The 12,247-nt window shown below is 57.3% G+C and overlaps 1 protein-coding gene across 2 annotated transcripts in view; it reads right to left on the minus strand.

The window, feature by feature from the left end:
* The window catches only part of RXRA (retinoid X receptor alpha), a 123,280-nt gene that overhangs the window by 62,251 nt on the left and 48,782 nt on the right, over positions 1–12,247 (minus strand). The window contains exon 1 of one of the 2 annotated variants that reach the window (XM_064468937.1): positions 11,030–11,050. The exons of the other annotated variant lie outside the window; for it this stretch is intronic. The gene's annotated coding sequence lies outside the window, so the exon portion shown is untranslated. Of the gene's footprint in view, positions 1–11,029; positions 11,051–12,247 lie in introns of those variants that run through there. 2 annotated transcript variants of the gene reach the window in all.

Genomic DNA, 12,247 nt, shown 5'->3' on the forward strand with positions numbered 1-12,247 from the left:
CATTTTTATAACCTGGCCAGCACTTCTGCTGAAGGCCGTGACTAATTCCACTTCCCCAGGCTGGAAGGGGCGAGAGCCTTTAACTCTTTCAGGGCGGGCTCTGCGGCCTCGCTCCCCGCTCACAGGGCACCGACACAAACCCGCCGGTGTTCGGCAGGGGAGCAGGCAGGACCGAGCCGAGGAGCAAAGTGTGGGTCACTCGGGGCTGCGCTGGGTTTTGCAGCACCCTCCTGTTCCCTTCTCAGCCTGAAATGGCTGGAGCAGAGAGGCAGATGGTCCGGCGGCTGAGATGGAGCTGAGTGATGCTCACTGCAGGCTGTAGAGAGCTCGGGGAAAAAACGGACTTTCCAGCCATTATACTTTTACCAAAACAAACTGCCTCCCACCCCAGTTTGGAGGTGACCTGCACCCCCACACAGACTGCCCAGGGTGCAGATCTCAGAGGAGGGCAGGTTCCCCTGCCAGCGCCGGTGAGCATCCAGCCTCCAACAGACACCCACGGGGTCAGCAAACTGAGCCGGCCGTGTGTCCCTCCACCACCCTGGGGACCCCCCTGGCCGAACTGTCCCTCCCGGCCAGCAGATCCCTGGCCAGCATGCTCTGCTCTTCTTCAGGGCCAGCAAAGCCCTAGAGAAACCAATGCCAAGGAGAAGCAGCACCCGATAGTCGCACGTCCCAGCAAGCTCCTGGTCCCCAACGCCACAGCGGGCAGCGAAGGCCATCCAAGCCACGCCAGCAGACGCTGCCTGCGCAGCCGCAGCCATGCCCATGGAGAGGTTATCCTCAACAGGGCACGAGGAGCACCTCCTGCTCATGTACCATGGGGCCCCCTCCAAGCCTTGAGCTGCTCATGCATCCTCAAGCACCTTCTCATCAAAAGAAAACGCAGCAGAAGGACTTAGTCCTGGCCTTGGCACGCTCCGCTCCTTGGAGTCCAGTGAACAGAAGCAGCAACGTGTAAGGGACTCTCACAAATATCTACGTACAAATTAAACTCCAAATGTTTTAGGCAGGTTGGAATAAAGCCTGTCCATGGCAATGGGAAGATTGTGCCCTGATGTGGAGGGACACATGCCCTCCCCAGCTGAGCAACCAGCAACCAAGTACCAGGGGAAGACCCCCAAGTGCTGGGGAGGTGGATGGGACCAGGTCGCCTTCCCTCCTTTCAGGCACTTCCCAGAAAAAAGTCAGGATTGAACTCCCCGAGGAGAAGGTCCATTGAGTTAAATGCAGCAGATGCTGTTTCCAAGGGGTGGGATATGGGGAGTACCAAACACGACATCTGCAATTATGGAAAGCCAGATAAAGAAAATCAAATCTCATGCTTCAGGGCATGGGCTGATGAGTACAAGGGTCAGGAAGGAATTTCTCTCCCCTTACACAGCAGTGCACAATTGGGTCAGTGCATTACCGGGTGGCCAAGACCTTGGTTGTTTTCCCCTTTCCCTTCTGAAGCCCTGTGATGTTACCGTTGTCAGAAGAGCTGTATCTGCAGGAGCAACGGCTTAACGTGGTGTGTCGGAGCCAACGCTTCTCCTACCACCCACCGTCCTAAAGCTCAGCATCCCTAGTCCCAGTCGAAAGATCGCTCGAGGACCTCGCTCAAAGCCGGTCCTTTTGCCTTGCTGCTCTGACACCGGTCTGCAGTGCTGCCTGCCCCCTCTCAGCCTTAATTAATTTTACTATAATCATCTAAATTATAATTAGAGCTCCTCTGAGTAAGGACCTTTTCTTCCCCTGTGTTTGTAAAGCGCTGTGTACACCTCTGGCACTATTTAAAAAATAAGCAGTAGCAATAAAGCTTGCAATGTTGGCTTAGAAAATAACTGCGCTGGAAAAGGGGCCGAACAGGGAGAAGCGAGCAAAAAGCACCAATGGTTTTGTTAACAGAGGTCGGGAAGCGTTTGCGGTAACAGTGGTTGCTCTCACTTTACGCCACGTCCAGCATCCTTTCTCTTCCTTAAGCAACTTCTCTCTGCTAAAACTTGCTTAGCTGGGAGGATCTAACCGCAGGGAAGAGGCTTGAGTTTCAAATTAAAACAAAGCGAGCAAACAAATGCAAAGATGGCCCGTAACATGTGTCTATCTGCATTCGACCCTTGCTAAGCCAGGCATTGCCAAACCACACACTTCATAATCCCGACAAACAGTTATTGGCCTTTCCCTGCTGCCAAGCAGCTATTTAGCAGTGATTCTACGTCACCAAGGGTGACATTTTTTAATGGGCTCTAGATCAGTCTTATTCTGTGCCCGCTGCCGCCAGCAGCTTTCCACCGACCCCATGAGACCACACTTTGCAAATCTTATCAAATAGGGTTGATTGGGATTTTTTTATCAAATGACCTATAACTAGTGCAACCCGAAGTATTAGATTAATTAACACTGACCACTCACTGGCGGCGCAAATGCACCCAACTCTATTCACTGTGACCATCCACCCAGCACTGAATTGAGGGGACCTATAGCTCCATAGGTGCCATAGTCAGACAGCCAGGCTGGATCATGGCACCTCTGCCCTCCTGCATCCAGGAACCCACCGGCGAGCCCAGCACACAGATCAAGAGCCTGAGCCCACATTTGAGACCACATCTGGGGTGCTGCAGCCAGTTCTGGGCCCCCCAGTTCAAGAAGGGCAGGGAACTGGCCAACCAAGTCCAGCAGAGAGCTACGGAGATGCTCAGGGGACTGGAGCATCTCCCTGATGAGGAAAGGCTGAGAGACCTGGGCTTGTTCAGCCTGGAGAAGACCAAGGGGGATCTCAACAATGCTTATAAATATCTGAAGGGTGGGTGTCAGGGGGATGGGGCCGGGCTCTTTTCAGTGGTGCCCAACGCCAGGCCAAGGGGCCACGGGCACAAGCTGGAACACGGCAAGTTCCCCCTGAACATGAGGACAAACCCCTTCCCTGTGCGGGTGCCAGAGCAGGGGCACAGGCTGCCCAGAGAGGCTGTGGGGTCCCTTCCCTGGAGACATTCACCCCCCGCCTGGACGCGGCCCTGTGCCCCTGCTCTGGGGGTGCCTGCTCCAGCAGGGGTGGGATGGGGTGAGCTCCAGAGGGCCCTTCCAACCCCCACCGGCCTGTCTGTGACTCTGTGAGCCCCCTGGCCAGCATCACCCACCTGACCCTGCCACCTCACCATCAAGCTATATTTGGAGCTTAGTGCAAGACGATTTGTCCTAGAAAGGTGTAAATCAGCCAGAGGGTTGGTGCTGAACTCTGAAACCCACCGCTAACCAGCAAACCTCGCAGCTGTGCACCGCGCTGGCACATCTGTGGGGCAGTGAGTCACGTCTGCACGGCCTCCGGGATCCAGCCCTGCGCTGCCAGGGGAAAGGTGGAATTAAAGGTATGAAAAAGTATTGAATGGGAAATGGCGTGCCCAGACTTGGTCCCTACAATCCAGAAGCTGAGCCAAGAAATGAAAGCAAGCGCAGAAGGTTGGGATGGGGCAACGGGAGTTTCAGCATTGCAAACACGTTGCAGACAAGTGGGAGACTAATCTTCAGGGGAATGTTTGAAGGAGCCTGTGGTGGCTTGCTCAGGAAAAGAAAAAATAAAAGAAAAAGAGAAACAGTAATGAAAGAAAAGAAGAAAAAAGCAGCTCTGGAAGCGGCTGGGTGCTGTGGTCAGGCGCTGCGAGGGCTGTGTGTGGCAGCATCTCTCAGCAGCACGAAGAGCACCGCCTCCCCACGGTGCGCTGGCGGGGCTGGACACGGGGGCCAAGACTTGGAAAACAAACCCAAAGGAAGCGGTGGACGAGGCCAGGAGCCCAGCGGCAGCTGTCGGGCGCGGGGAAGTGCACGCCGCTGGAGATCGGCGCAGGAGGACAGCATGGGGCTGAGGATGGTGCTGCCGGGGGGGCTGGCACGCAGCGATGGGGAGAGGAGGGGGCTGCACTTCGAGCTGGTTCCTGTCCTTAGCATCACTTTGCGCCCTCACATCTGATATCTCAGTTGCCTGCATGCCTCGATTTCTCCTGCAGGTGATGGAGCCACAAAGCCTCGCCTGCCCGTGTCCACCTCCCCGTCCCTCAGCTCGGCAAAGCCACAGGCATGCCCGAACCCACCGAAACGCAGCGCTCGCACCAAGCCAGGCAGCTGCGGCCACCACACAGAGGAGCCTCGCTGAGATGCTCTCCTCCAGCAAACACCCCTCCTGCACAGCTGATGCTGCCGTGCCCCGGAGCTCACGCAAGAGCAGAGAGGAGGACACAGCCCCTTCCCCTCCGGCCCCATCCAGGACACTCCCGGGCTGGCGGAGCAGCTCGGAGCAAGCTGGGAACAACATCAACGGTGCTGGGAACAAAGCAGCGGTTGTGTCATGGTCACTGGGAGAGCTGGGAGGGCAGTTTCTTTTTTAAGTAGAAGGGCTTAAGGGGTTGTTTTTATCTTTTTGGTTTTTTTTTTGTGGGTTTGCTTTTTCCCTTGTTAACCAAAAATGTCAACAAAACCAAGACTGTTCCCAGAAAAAGGACTTAAACAGATGAATTAATGTCATGTTTGGGGGGAAGGGGGAAATAACAATGGAAATTCTCAAAAGGTCTCATGTTGACAGTTTTTTTTTAAAAAAACAAGTTTTGTATTGAAACAAATTCTTGTTTCTGCTCCTTTGCAGTGACATGAAACTCTGCAAAGGCTGAAATCAAAGCGAACTGTTCCAAGTGGTCCTTTCTGGATCTCTGGTATGTGTGGGAGCATGATGCTCCTGACTCAGAGATGTTTTCAAAGCCCCAGGGACTCCCAGGAGAAAGCCATTCCTCCACCCAGCCGTAGTCCTCTTTATCCTTTGTTTTCCCCTTTTTGCATTAAAAAGAAGCCAGGTAAGAGCAAGGATAGCACCAACCCAGCCGGGCGTCGGCTCGCACAGGGTGCCGGGCTGCAACCCCGCAGCCCCTGCAGGCAGGGCACAGGCAAGGACCCCCGTTCCCAAAGCAAACCTCTATCCAACCTCACCACACCAAGAAGAGCCAGTGCAAGGTCCTGCCCCGGGGGAGGAACAGCCCCCCGCACCAGCACAGGCTGGGGGGACCTGCTGGAGAGCGGCTCTGCTGAGAGGCCCTGGGGGTGCTGGGGGGCAGCGAGGGGACCCTGAGCCAGCACCGGGCCCTTGGGGCCAAGGGGGCCAGCGGTGCCCTGGGGTGCATGGAAAGGAGTGTGGCCGGCAGGGCGAGGGAGGTTCTCCTCCCCCTCTGCTCTGCCCCAGTGAGGCCACACCTGCAGGGCTGCGGCCAGTTCTGGGCCCCCCAGTTCAAGAACGATGTGGAACTCCTTGAGCAAGGCCAGCGCAGAGCTGCCAAGGGGATCAGGGGCTGGAGCATCTCCCTGATGAGGAAAGGCTGAGAGACCTGGGCTTGTTCAGCCTGGAGAAGAGAAGGCTGCTGAGGGGGATCTCAACAATGCTTATAAATATCTGAAGGGCAGGTGTCAGGAGGGTGGGGCCAGACTCTTCTCAGCGGTGCCCAACGCCAGGCCAAGGGGCCACGGGCACAAGCTGGAACACGGGAAGCTCCCCCTGAACATGAGGACAAACCCCTTCCCTGTGCGGGTGCCAGAGCAGGGGCACAGGCTGCCCAGAGAGGCTGTGGGGTCCCTTCCCTGGAGACATTCACACCCCGCTTGGACACGGTCCTGTGCCCCCTGCTCGGGGGGTGCCCACTCACACAGGGCGTTGGACAAGGGGGTCTCCAGAGGTCCCTTCCAGCCCCACCATTCTGTGACTCTGTGAAGAGGTTGGGAGAACTTAATTCAACCCATGAAATACTTTCCCCAAACACCCTTGGGCCTGGGCTCCTCAGGGCTATGGATTTGCCCTCATAAAGAGGGGTTGGTTCACCATCCAAACCCTTGGGGTAGGGAGGAGGTGACACATCCCCATGTCCTAGTACAGCCACCTCAGGGGCAGGACCTGGCTCTAGGAGTCCAGGTCCAAGTGAGCAGCTTCACCCAAACATGCTCTGACATGGCACAGTCTCGGGGACAGCAGAAGGTGACACTGGATTACTGAGCTCCAGAAGATTAAAAAGATCCCAAAAAAGAGAAGGAAGAACCACAGGCTGAGACGTGAGTCAGCGCTGCACCGCTGCAAAGAGGTGTCCAGGGTCAGCCTGGGCAGGCTGGGCTCTGTAGCTCCGACCAGCATCGCAGAAATGGTGTTTCCCTTCGTTCCCCACCACCTCTCCTCCATTCCCAGGTTCCTGCTAGAGCCCTTAAATCTTCCATTTGCCACAAGCGTTGAGTCAATCTGCTTCAAATTACCGTAACAATGCTGGGCCCCAAGTGGACATGTAAAGTGTCTCAAATTTATTGTAATTTTAAGCCATCCCTAAAACTGCACAGACATTGCTGGAATACTTCCTCCTCCTTTAAGACCCTCCAATGACTCTGCAAGCCAGCGAGAGGGACGTGAGGACAGGCGGGAGAAGGAGATGACTGGAGCCAGCTGCCTTTGCACGGGGCTTTGCTTGCTGTGCTGGCCAGGCTGGGGCATGGGAAGGGAGCAGAAGGGCTCCCCGAGGTGATGCTGAGACAGGGGCAATGTCCCCTGGGACACACAGCGATGGATGGGGCCGAGCGGCTGCTGAACCCACGCTCCATCTCCTGCTTTGGAGGGGGAAACAGAGGGGGGCAGAAGTGCTTTTGCTGGGGGCAGGACCACCATGCATGGCTGAAAGCCTGCAAACGCCAGCCCCTTGCTGCCCAGCAGCTCCTTGGGTGGAGGTGGTTTGTCCCAGTGCAGCACTTGGGAGAGCTCAGGATGCACCAGGGTGGCTGTGCCAGCAGGGCTGCATCCTTGCTTGCCTGCACCCGCTGCCCCCTGCACCTCCCTGCAGCCCTGCTGCCTGCACCCACTGCCTCCTGCACCTCCCTGCAGCCCTGCTGCCTGCACCCGCTGCCCCCTGCACCTCCCTGCAGCCCTGCTTGCCTGCACCCACTGCCCCCTGCACCTCCCTGCAGCCCTGCTGCCTGCACCCACTGCCTCCTGCACCTCCCTGCAGCCCTGCTGCCTGCACCCGCTGCCCCCTGCACCTCCCTGCAGCCCTGCTTGCCTGCACCCACTGCCCCCTGCACCTCCCTGCAGCCCTGCTGCCTGCACCCACTGCCCCCTGCACCTCCCTGCAGCCCTGCTGCCTGCACCCACTGCCCCCTGCACCTCCCTGCATCCCTGCTTGCCTGCACCCACTGCCCCCTGCACCTCCCTGCAGCCCTGCTGCCTGCACCCGCTGCCCCCCACATCCCTGCCTGCACCCGTGCCGCCAGCAGCAGCACTGCCGGGCAGGTGCTGAGCCTCTGCCTGGAGTCAGTGTAATGTTGTCACACAAACTGCACCTGTGAAACTGTTACAAGAATTAATTGATCATATAAGTACAGTAATTGGAACTTGCAAAGCATAGATAATTACCTTTTATTAGTTCCTGTAGATAATCCATTATGCACTGATTAGGCCTAAGTAAGGATCTTATAGTCCCAGTTTGATTAATGGCAAATTATGGATATTAAACCAAACGGGAACAGATAATTCAGTACTTTCTTTCTTGCCTTAGGAGTACATCGCCCTTTGAGTTACGGTCAGAAGTTTCTGAGGTGCCTGATTTGTCCCAGGAGAAAGCCAGGCACATCCCCAGTTCCCACCTGACCCGACCGTGGTCCCTCCCCCATGGCAGGTACCAGCTCCCAACACTTCCCAGCGGCTCGAGAGCCACCAGCTGCAACCTCAGCCACACGCTTGCCCACTAACAGCTGCATGTCACACGAGGCCTTACCAGCTCCCAAACCTGTTAATGGCTCAGAACAACTTGTCATCATCCCGTTCAACCCAAGGCAGCACAACCTCTCCCAAGCACCTCACCCCCCAACTCGGATGCTCTCATTTCCACAGGTGCTCAGACCATATGTTTATTTTCCGCTATTCTCTGCCCGAGACAGTGTATTGATAGGTATTTTGTGCCTGCAACCCTCGACTGCTGGTCCTGCCCGGCCCTCTGCCAGGCTCGGAGGGACCATCCCTGAATTGGAGTCACCGTGTCCCCTGCAAGAGGGCTCCTCAGGGGGATGTGCCCGTAGCATCGCGGTTCTGCTCCACTTACCATCGCCCTCACACCCTGCTTGCAGAGCAAGGAGCACCACAGCAGGGTGGGGGCAACCAGACAAAATCTGCCTGCAGGCTATAGGAGGCTTTATTTAAGAGGAATTAAAAAAAAATAAAATGCTGTGATTATCTCGGGCCACTCTCCAGCTGCCACCCAGAGACAGAGAGGGGGGGCATTTTTCAAGTGAATAAACAAACCTGAGCGGATATGAGAAGCTGAGGCACAGGGAAAAGATTCCTCCTTTCTTCCTGGCCAGATAACCCCACTATCGGCACCGTGGAGGGGAGGAGGAAGGAGAGGAGGAAGGGAGGAGAACAGCAAAAGTGGACAAGGGGGGAAAAAATACCCAGCGGAGAAGCTGGCTGGAGGGAGCACAGGAGCGAGGAGGCTGCGTTCAGCGCCAGCCTATTCATCCCGCACGCTCCTGACTGCCAGGGCTGGGAATGAATGAGATTTACTGCCCATTAAAATAAAGCCCTTTCTGTAGTTTATAAACAATGTTGCCGCTCGGTGGGAGGTTGGACATTTTAGTTCATTAAGCAGCAAATAATCTCTGTCACTTTTTATTTTTAAGTTTATTTACATGTAGGGTTTTTTTGTTGTTTTTTTTTTTTTACTCCTTCCTCCTCCTCCTCCTGCCGCCCCCACAGCTGCAGGCACTGAGCTTCTGAGCTGGAGCACCGGCCGCTGCTGAGCCGGCAGCAAAGGAGTGTATGTGCACAGAGCCAAAACGCTGCTCCGGACCCTGAGCTTGCTCCTTCTGTGGCCATTGGCCAAGCCACTAAAATAATCCTGTTTATATATCAAATATATTCCTTAGAGTAAAAATAAACTTATTTCTGCCTAAAAACCAGGTGTGGGTGAATGGGGTGTCGGAGCAGCACTGCTGAGGCACAGAGGGAAGCTCAGCAGCTGTCCTGGGAACCAAGGGCAGAATTGAGCCCTGCCAGAAACATCAGCAGCGACCACCAGACCCCACTGTGGCCTGGGACAGAGGCCCCAGTGCCGGGCAGCCCAGTGCGGCGCATGGAGATGCCCAGCGGGAATGCAGACTGGACCAGTTGCCCAAGGCTTCTGGGTTAGGGAGCCCATAGAAGACCTCTCCTTGGCATTACAGTAACACTCTGCATGTCTGCCTAGAAATGCCACCCCTGCCTAGAAATGCCACCCCTGCCCGGGAGCCTTTGCTTGTGCAGGGAGATGCAGGGCAGCACTTTCTCGCAGGGGTGGAGGTGGCACGCAAGGAATTGCAGGAGGGTGCACGGGGTGACGCCAGCTCCAGCGAAATCCTCGCGACACCTCCAGCTGCGCGTGGCTGCGAGCGCTGGCCCCCTTCCAGCAGCCGGCGGAGGCAGCGGGAGAAGCTGCCGGCCAGCACTCCCCAGCCCCTGGCTCCGCACCAACATGTTGCCAGCAAACTCCTCCAGCAGCGGAGGGAAACCTGCACGTCAAGCAGGATGCTGCCGGCTGCTGACACCGACTGTTCTTCAAGGCTATGGATGCTCGAGCCCTCTCTACCCTAAAAACACCCCGGTGCGGGGTGGGAGCCTCAGCGGAGGGGCTGTGGTCCCCTCTCCACCTCCAGCATCACGCAAGGCAGGGAGGGAATGAGGGCATCTGCGAGGGCTGACACCCAATTTAGTCTCCAGCAGCCTGTAAAGGTGCTGTGGCGGTCTTTTGCGAGAGGATGTGAACTCGCTTCTCAGCTGAACTGCAGCCTGGGTCACGGACACCCTCCTGAACTGTAGTTCCACTGCAGCGCTAAGTGGCTCCGCATCCTTCCCCGCTTCCTCCAGGCGACACCACCGCGCTCGGCTAAACCCCGCCGTGACTCAGCCCCGGCACCGCTGCGGCTCCCTGGTGGGCAGAAGAAATCCCCCCTCGTGTTATCTAGAACCTAAAGCACTTGAGCAGACGGCGAATGTGCAAGCCATTATATCATTCACTCACTATCAAAAGCTCACACAGTGGCACTTAATTACAGCCCCGGAAGCGCAGGCTTCCTTAATAAATCAAAGAAATAAAGTCAGGGATGATGCACTGAACAGAGGGGGTGGGGTGGGGGGAATAAAGAGCTTACAGTTTCCCACTGTGTGTCCCCTTTAGATAACAGATGCTCTCTTCTTAACCTCTCGCTTCATCAGATCAGCTCCAGCTGTGTTTGGATCAAGTGCACAGCCTGGCCTGCGTCCAGCCCGCCTGCTTCCCCGCTCCGGTGCCAGCTCCATCCCTCCGGCTCGAGGGCTGGCTGTGCTGGGGTGGCAGGGAGGAGGGGAGCCACCGCCAGGCCAGGCCTCTTTCATTACGCACATTTTACTCTATTCCTGCTCCCAGCAACCCAAACTCCTTCATTAGAGCATCTCTGGGACTCTCAGGGAGGACTGAATGCCTGTCCCATCAGCACCCCGACACCGTCCCTGGCCAGGCTCCTGGGGAGGGCACAAGCAGCCTGGGAGCGGGTCATGTCGCAGAAGTGATGCACAGGTCACGTTTTCCCTTGCAACCCCCATGAGCAGCCCACGCCGGCGTAACAGCCAAGAGACGACACTGTTAGTAAACAGCTTCCAAAGGCTGCGCAGATAGCTCCGCATCATCTCGGCCATAAATCACGGGGGAAGCCCCCCGGGACGCCCTCCGCTCCCTGCCTCGGCGCGCACCACCCACCTCCCTGTTTATTTGTAAGTGTCACCTCCTCCCTCCCACTGGCGCGCAGCCCGCTGCGGGAGCACGGTGATGAATGGGGCTGCAACAGCATTAAAAGGAGATCCCTCACGGCAGAGCCCTGCCAGCCTGTGCCGGCACCGGGTGCGAGCAGTCCCCCGTGCCGGGCTCCCCCTCGCCCGCAGCCGCTGCACCCGCACCCACCGCCCCCCGCCTCCGGCACGTCCCCCCGCGGGAAGGCAAGCGGTGCCGGAGGGCTGGCAGAGCCCACGTCCTCTTACCCGCCTGCAAACGTGCCTCGCAGCCCAAGGTCCTTAGCAGAGATAAAGCCTTTGAGAAATCCCACTGCTCCTAATCCTCCAATAGCACAAAAATAATGAAGCATTATCTCATCAGGCCTTAACCCAGTAATTACCCGGGGGATGGCTTAATAAGGAAGGGACACCCACCTGCCGAATACAGCCTAAGCCTGCCTCCTGCCCAGTTACACAACACAAGGCTGGGCACGGCGGCACGTGCATCCTTCAGCCCTCTCGGACCAGCCCAGGCAGGGAAAGGGGAGCAGGAGCAGCCCTGTCCCCAGACCAGAGGGTTTGAAGGAGCCCAGATGCCCATGACACCCAACTCCTTCCCCAGAGCAGGGGCCACCACTGCCCCAAACGTCCATCCCAGGCCCAGCCGGGATGAGACAAGCCCTACCACGCAGAGAAGGCGTCTACCCCCAAACTCCTTTAAATGACCCCAAAATCTCAGCCGCCGCAGTGGCTCACTGAGGGAAGGGCCTGCTCACAGGCGCTCCGCACCGCCCTCCCCTCGCCAGCTCGGCTGACGCCATGCCTCCTCCTCCTCCCCATACCCCACATCCTTCCTGCCAGCCCTCCCCGGGCACACCGCGACACTCCAGCCGTGACGGGGGATGGCACCGGGGAAGGCTCAGAGGTGCGTTTAAACCCCATCCTGGCAGCCCGACCTCCAGGAGCCGGAGGACGTTTCTAGCCCATCCTGCAAGATGGACATCTCACCGCGATGGCCCAAATCACGAGCAGCTTGAGCAAATCTTAGCCAGGGGCCACGTGTCCTGCCCCGTTAATGAAGCTGGAGTGTGAAAAGTGAGCTGGTCGGAGGAAAGCGCTTGGGTTACAGCTCGGAGCAGCCGCCGCGGGGACAGAGCGGGCTCTGACAGCTCCTGGCTGCTCCCTGGGCAGCGATATCTCCAGATCTTTTACAAATAAATATCATTGCTCATTATCTCGGCATTAATGCCGGGCGAGATGGGTACTGAGCTTTCTCTCGCTAATCTAAAACGGATGCCAGCGTTTCTATTATTAATCTCCCAGGTCGCGGGCTCCCTCCCCCTCCGCCGGCTCTGCCACCGCCACCCCCTGTCCCCACGGGAGGAGATGGGCCAGTGGAGCAGCTCGACAGCCCCTCTGTGCTTGCTCACGCATGACCCAGCAGCTTCGCTCCCCGGCTGAGCTACACTGCTCCTGGGGGGGTAA

This window comes from Phalacrocorax carbo, chromosome 18 (genome assembly GCF_963921805.1).
Source record: "Phalacrocorax carbo chromosome 18, bPhaCar2.1, whole genome shotgun sequence".
Taxonomy (NCBI): Eukaryota; Metazoa; Chordata; class Aves; order Suliformes; family Phalacrocoracidae; genus Phalacrocorax; species Phalacrocorax carbo.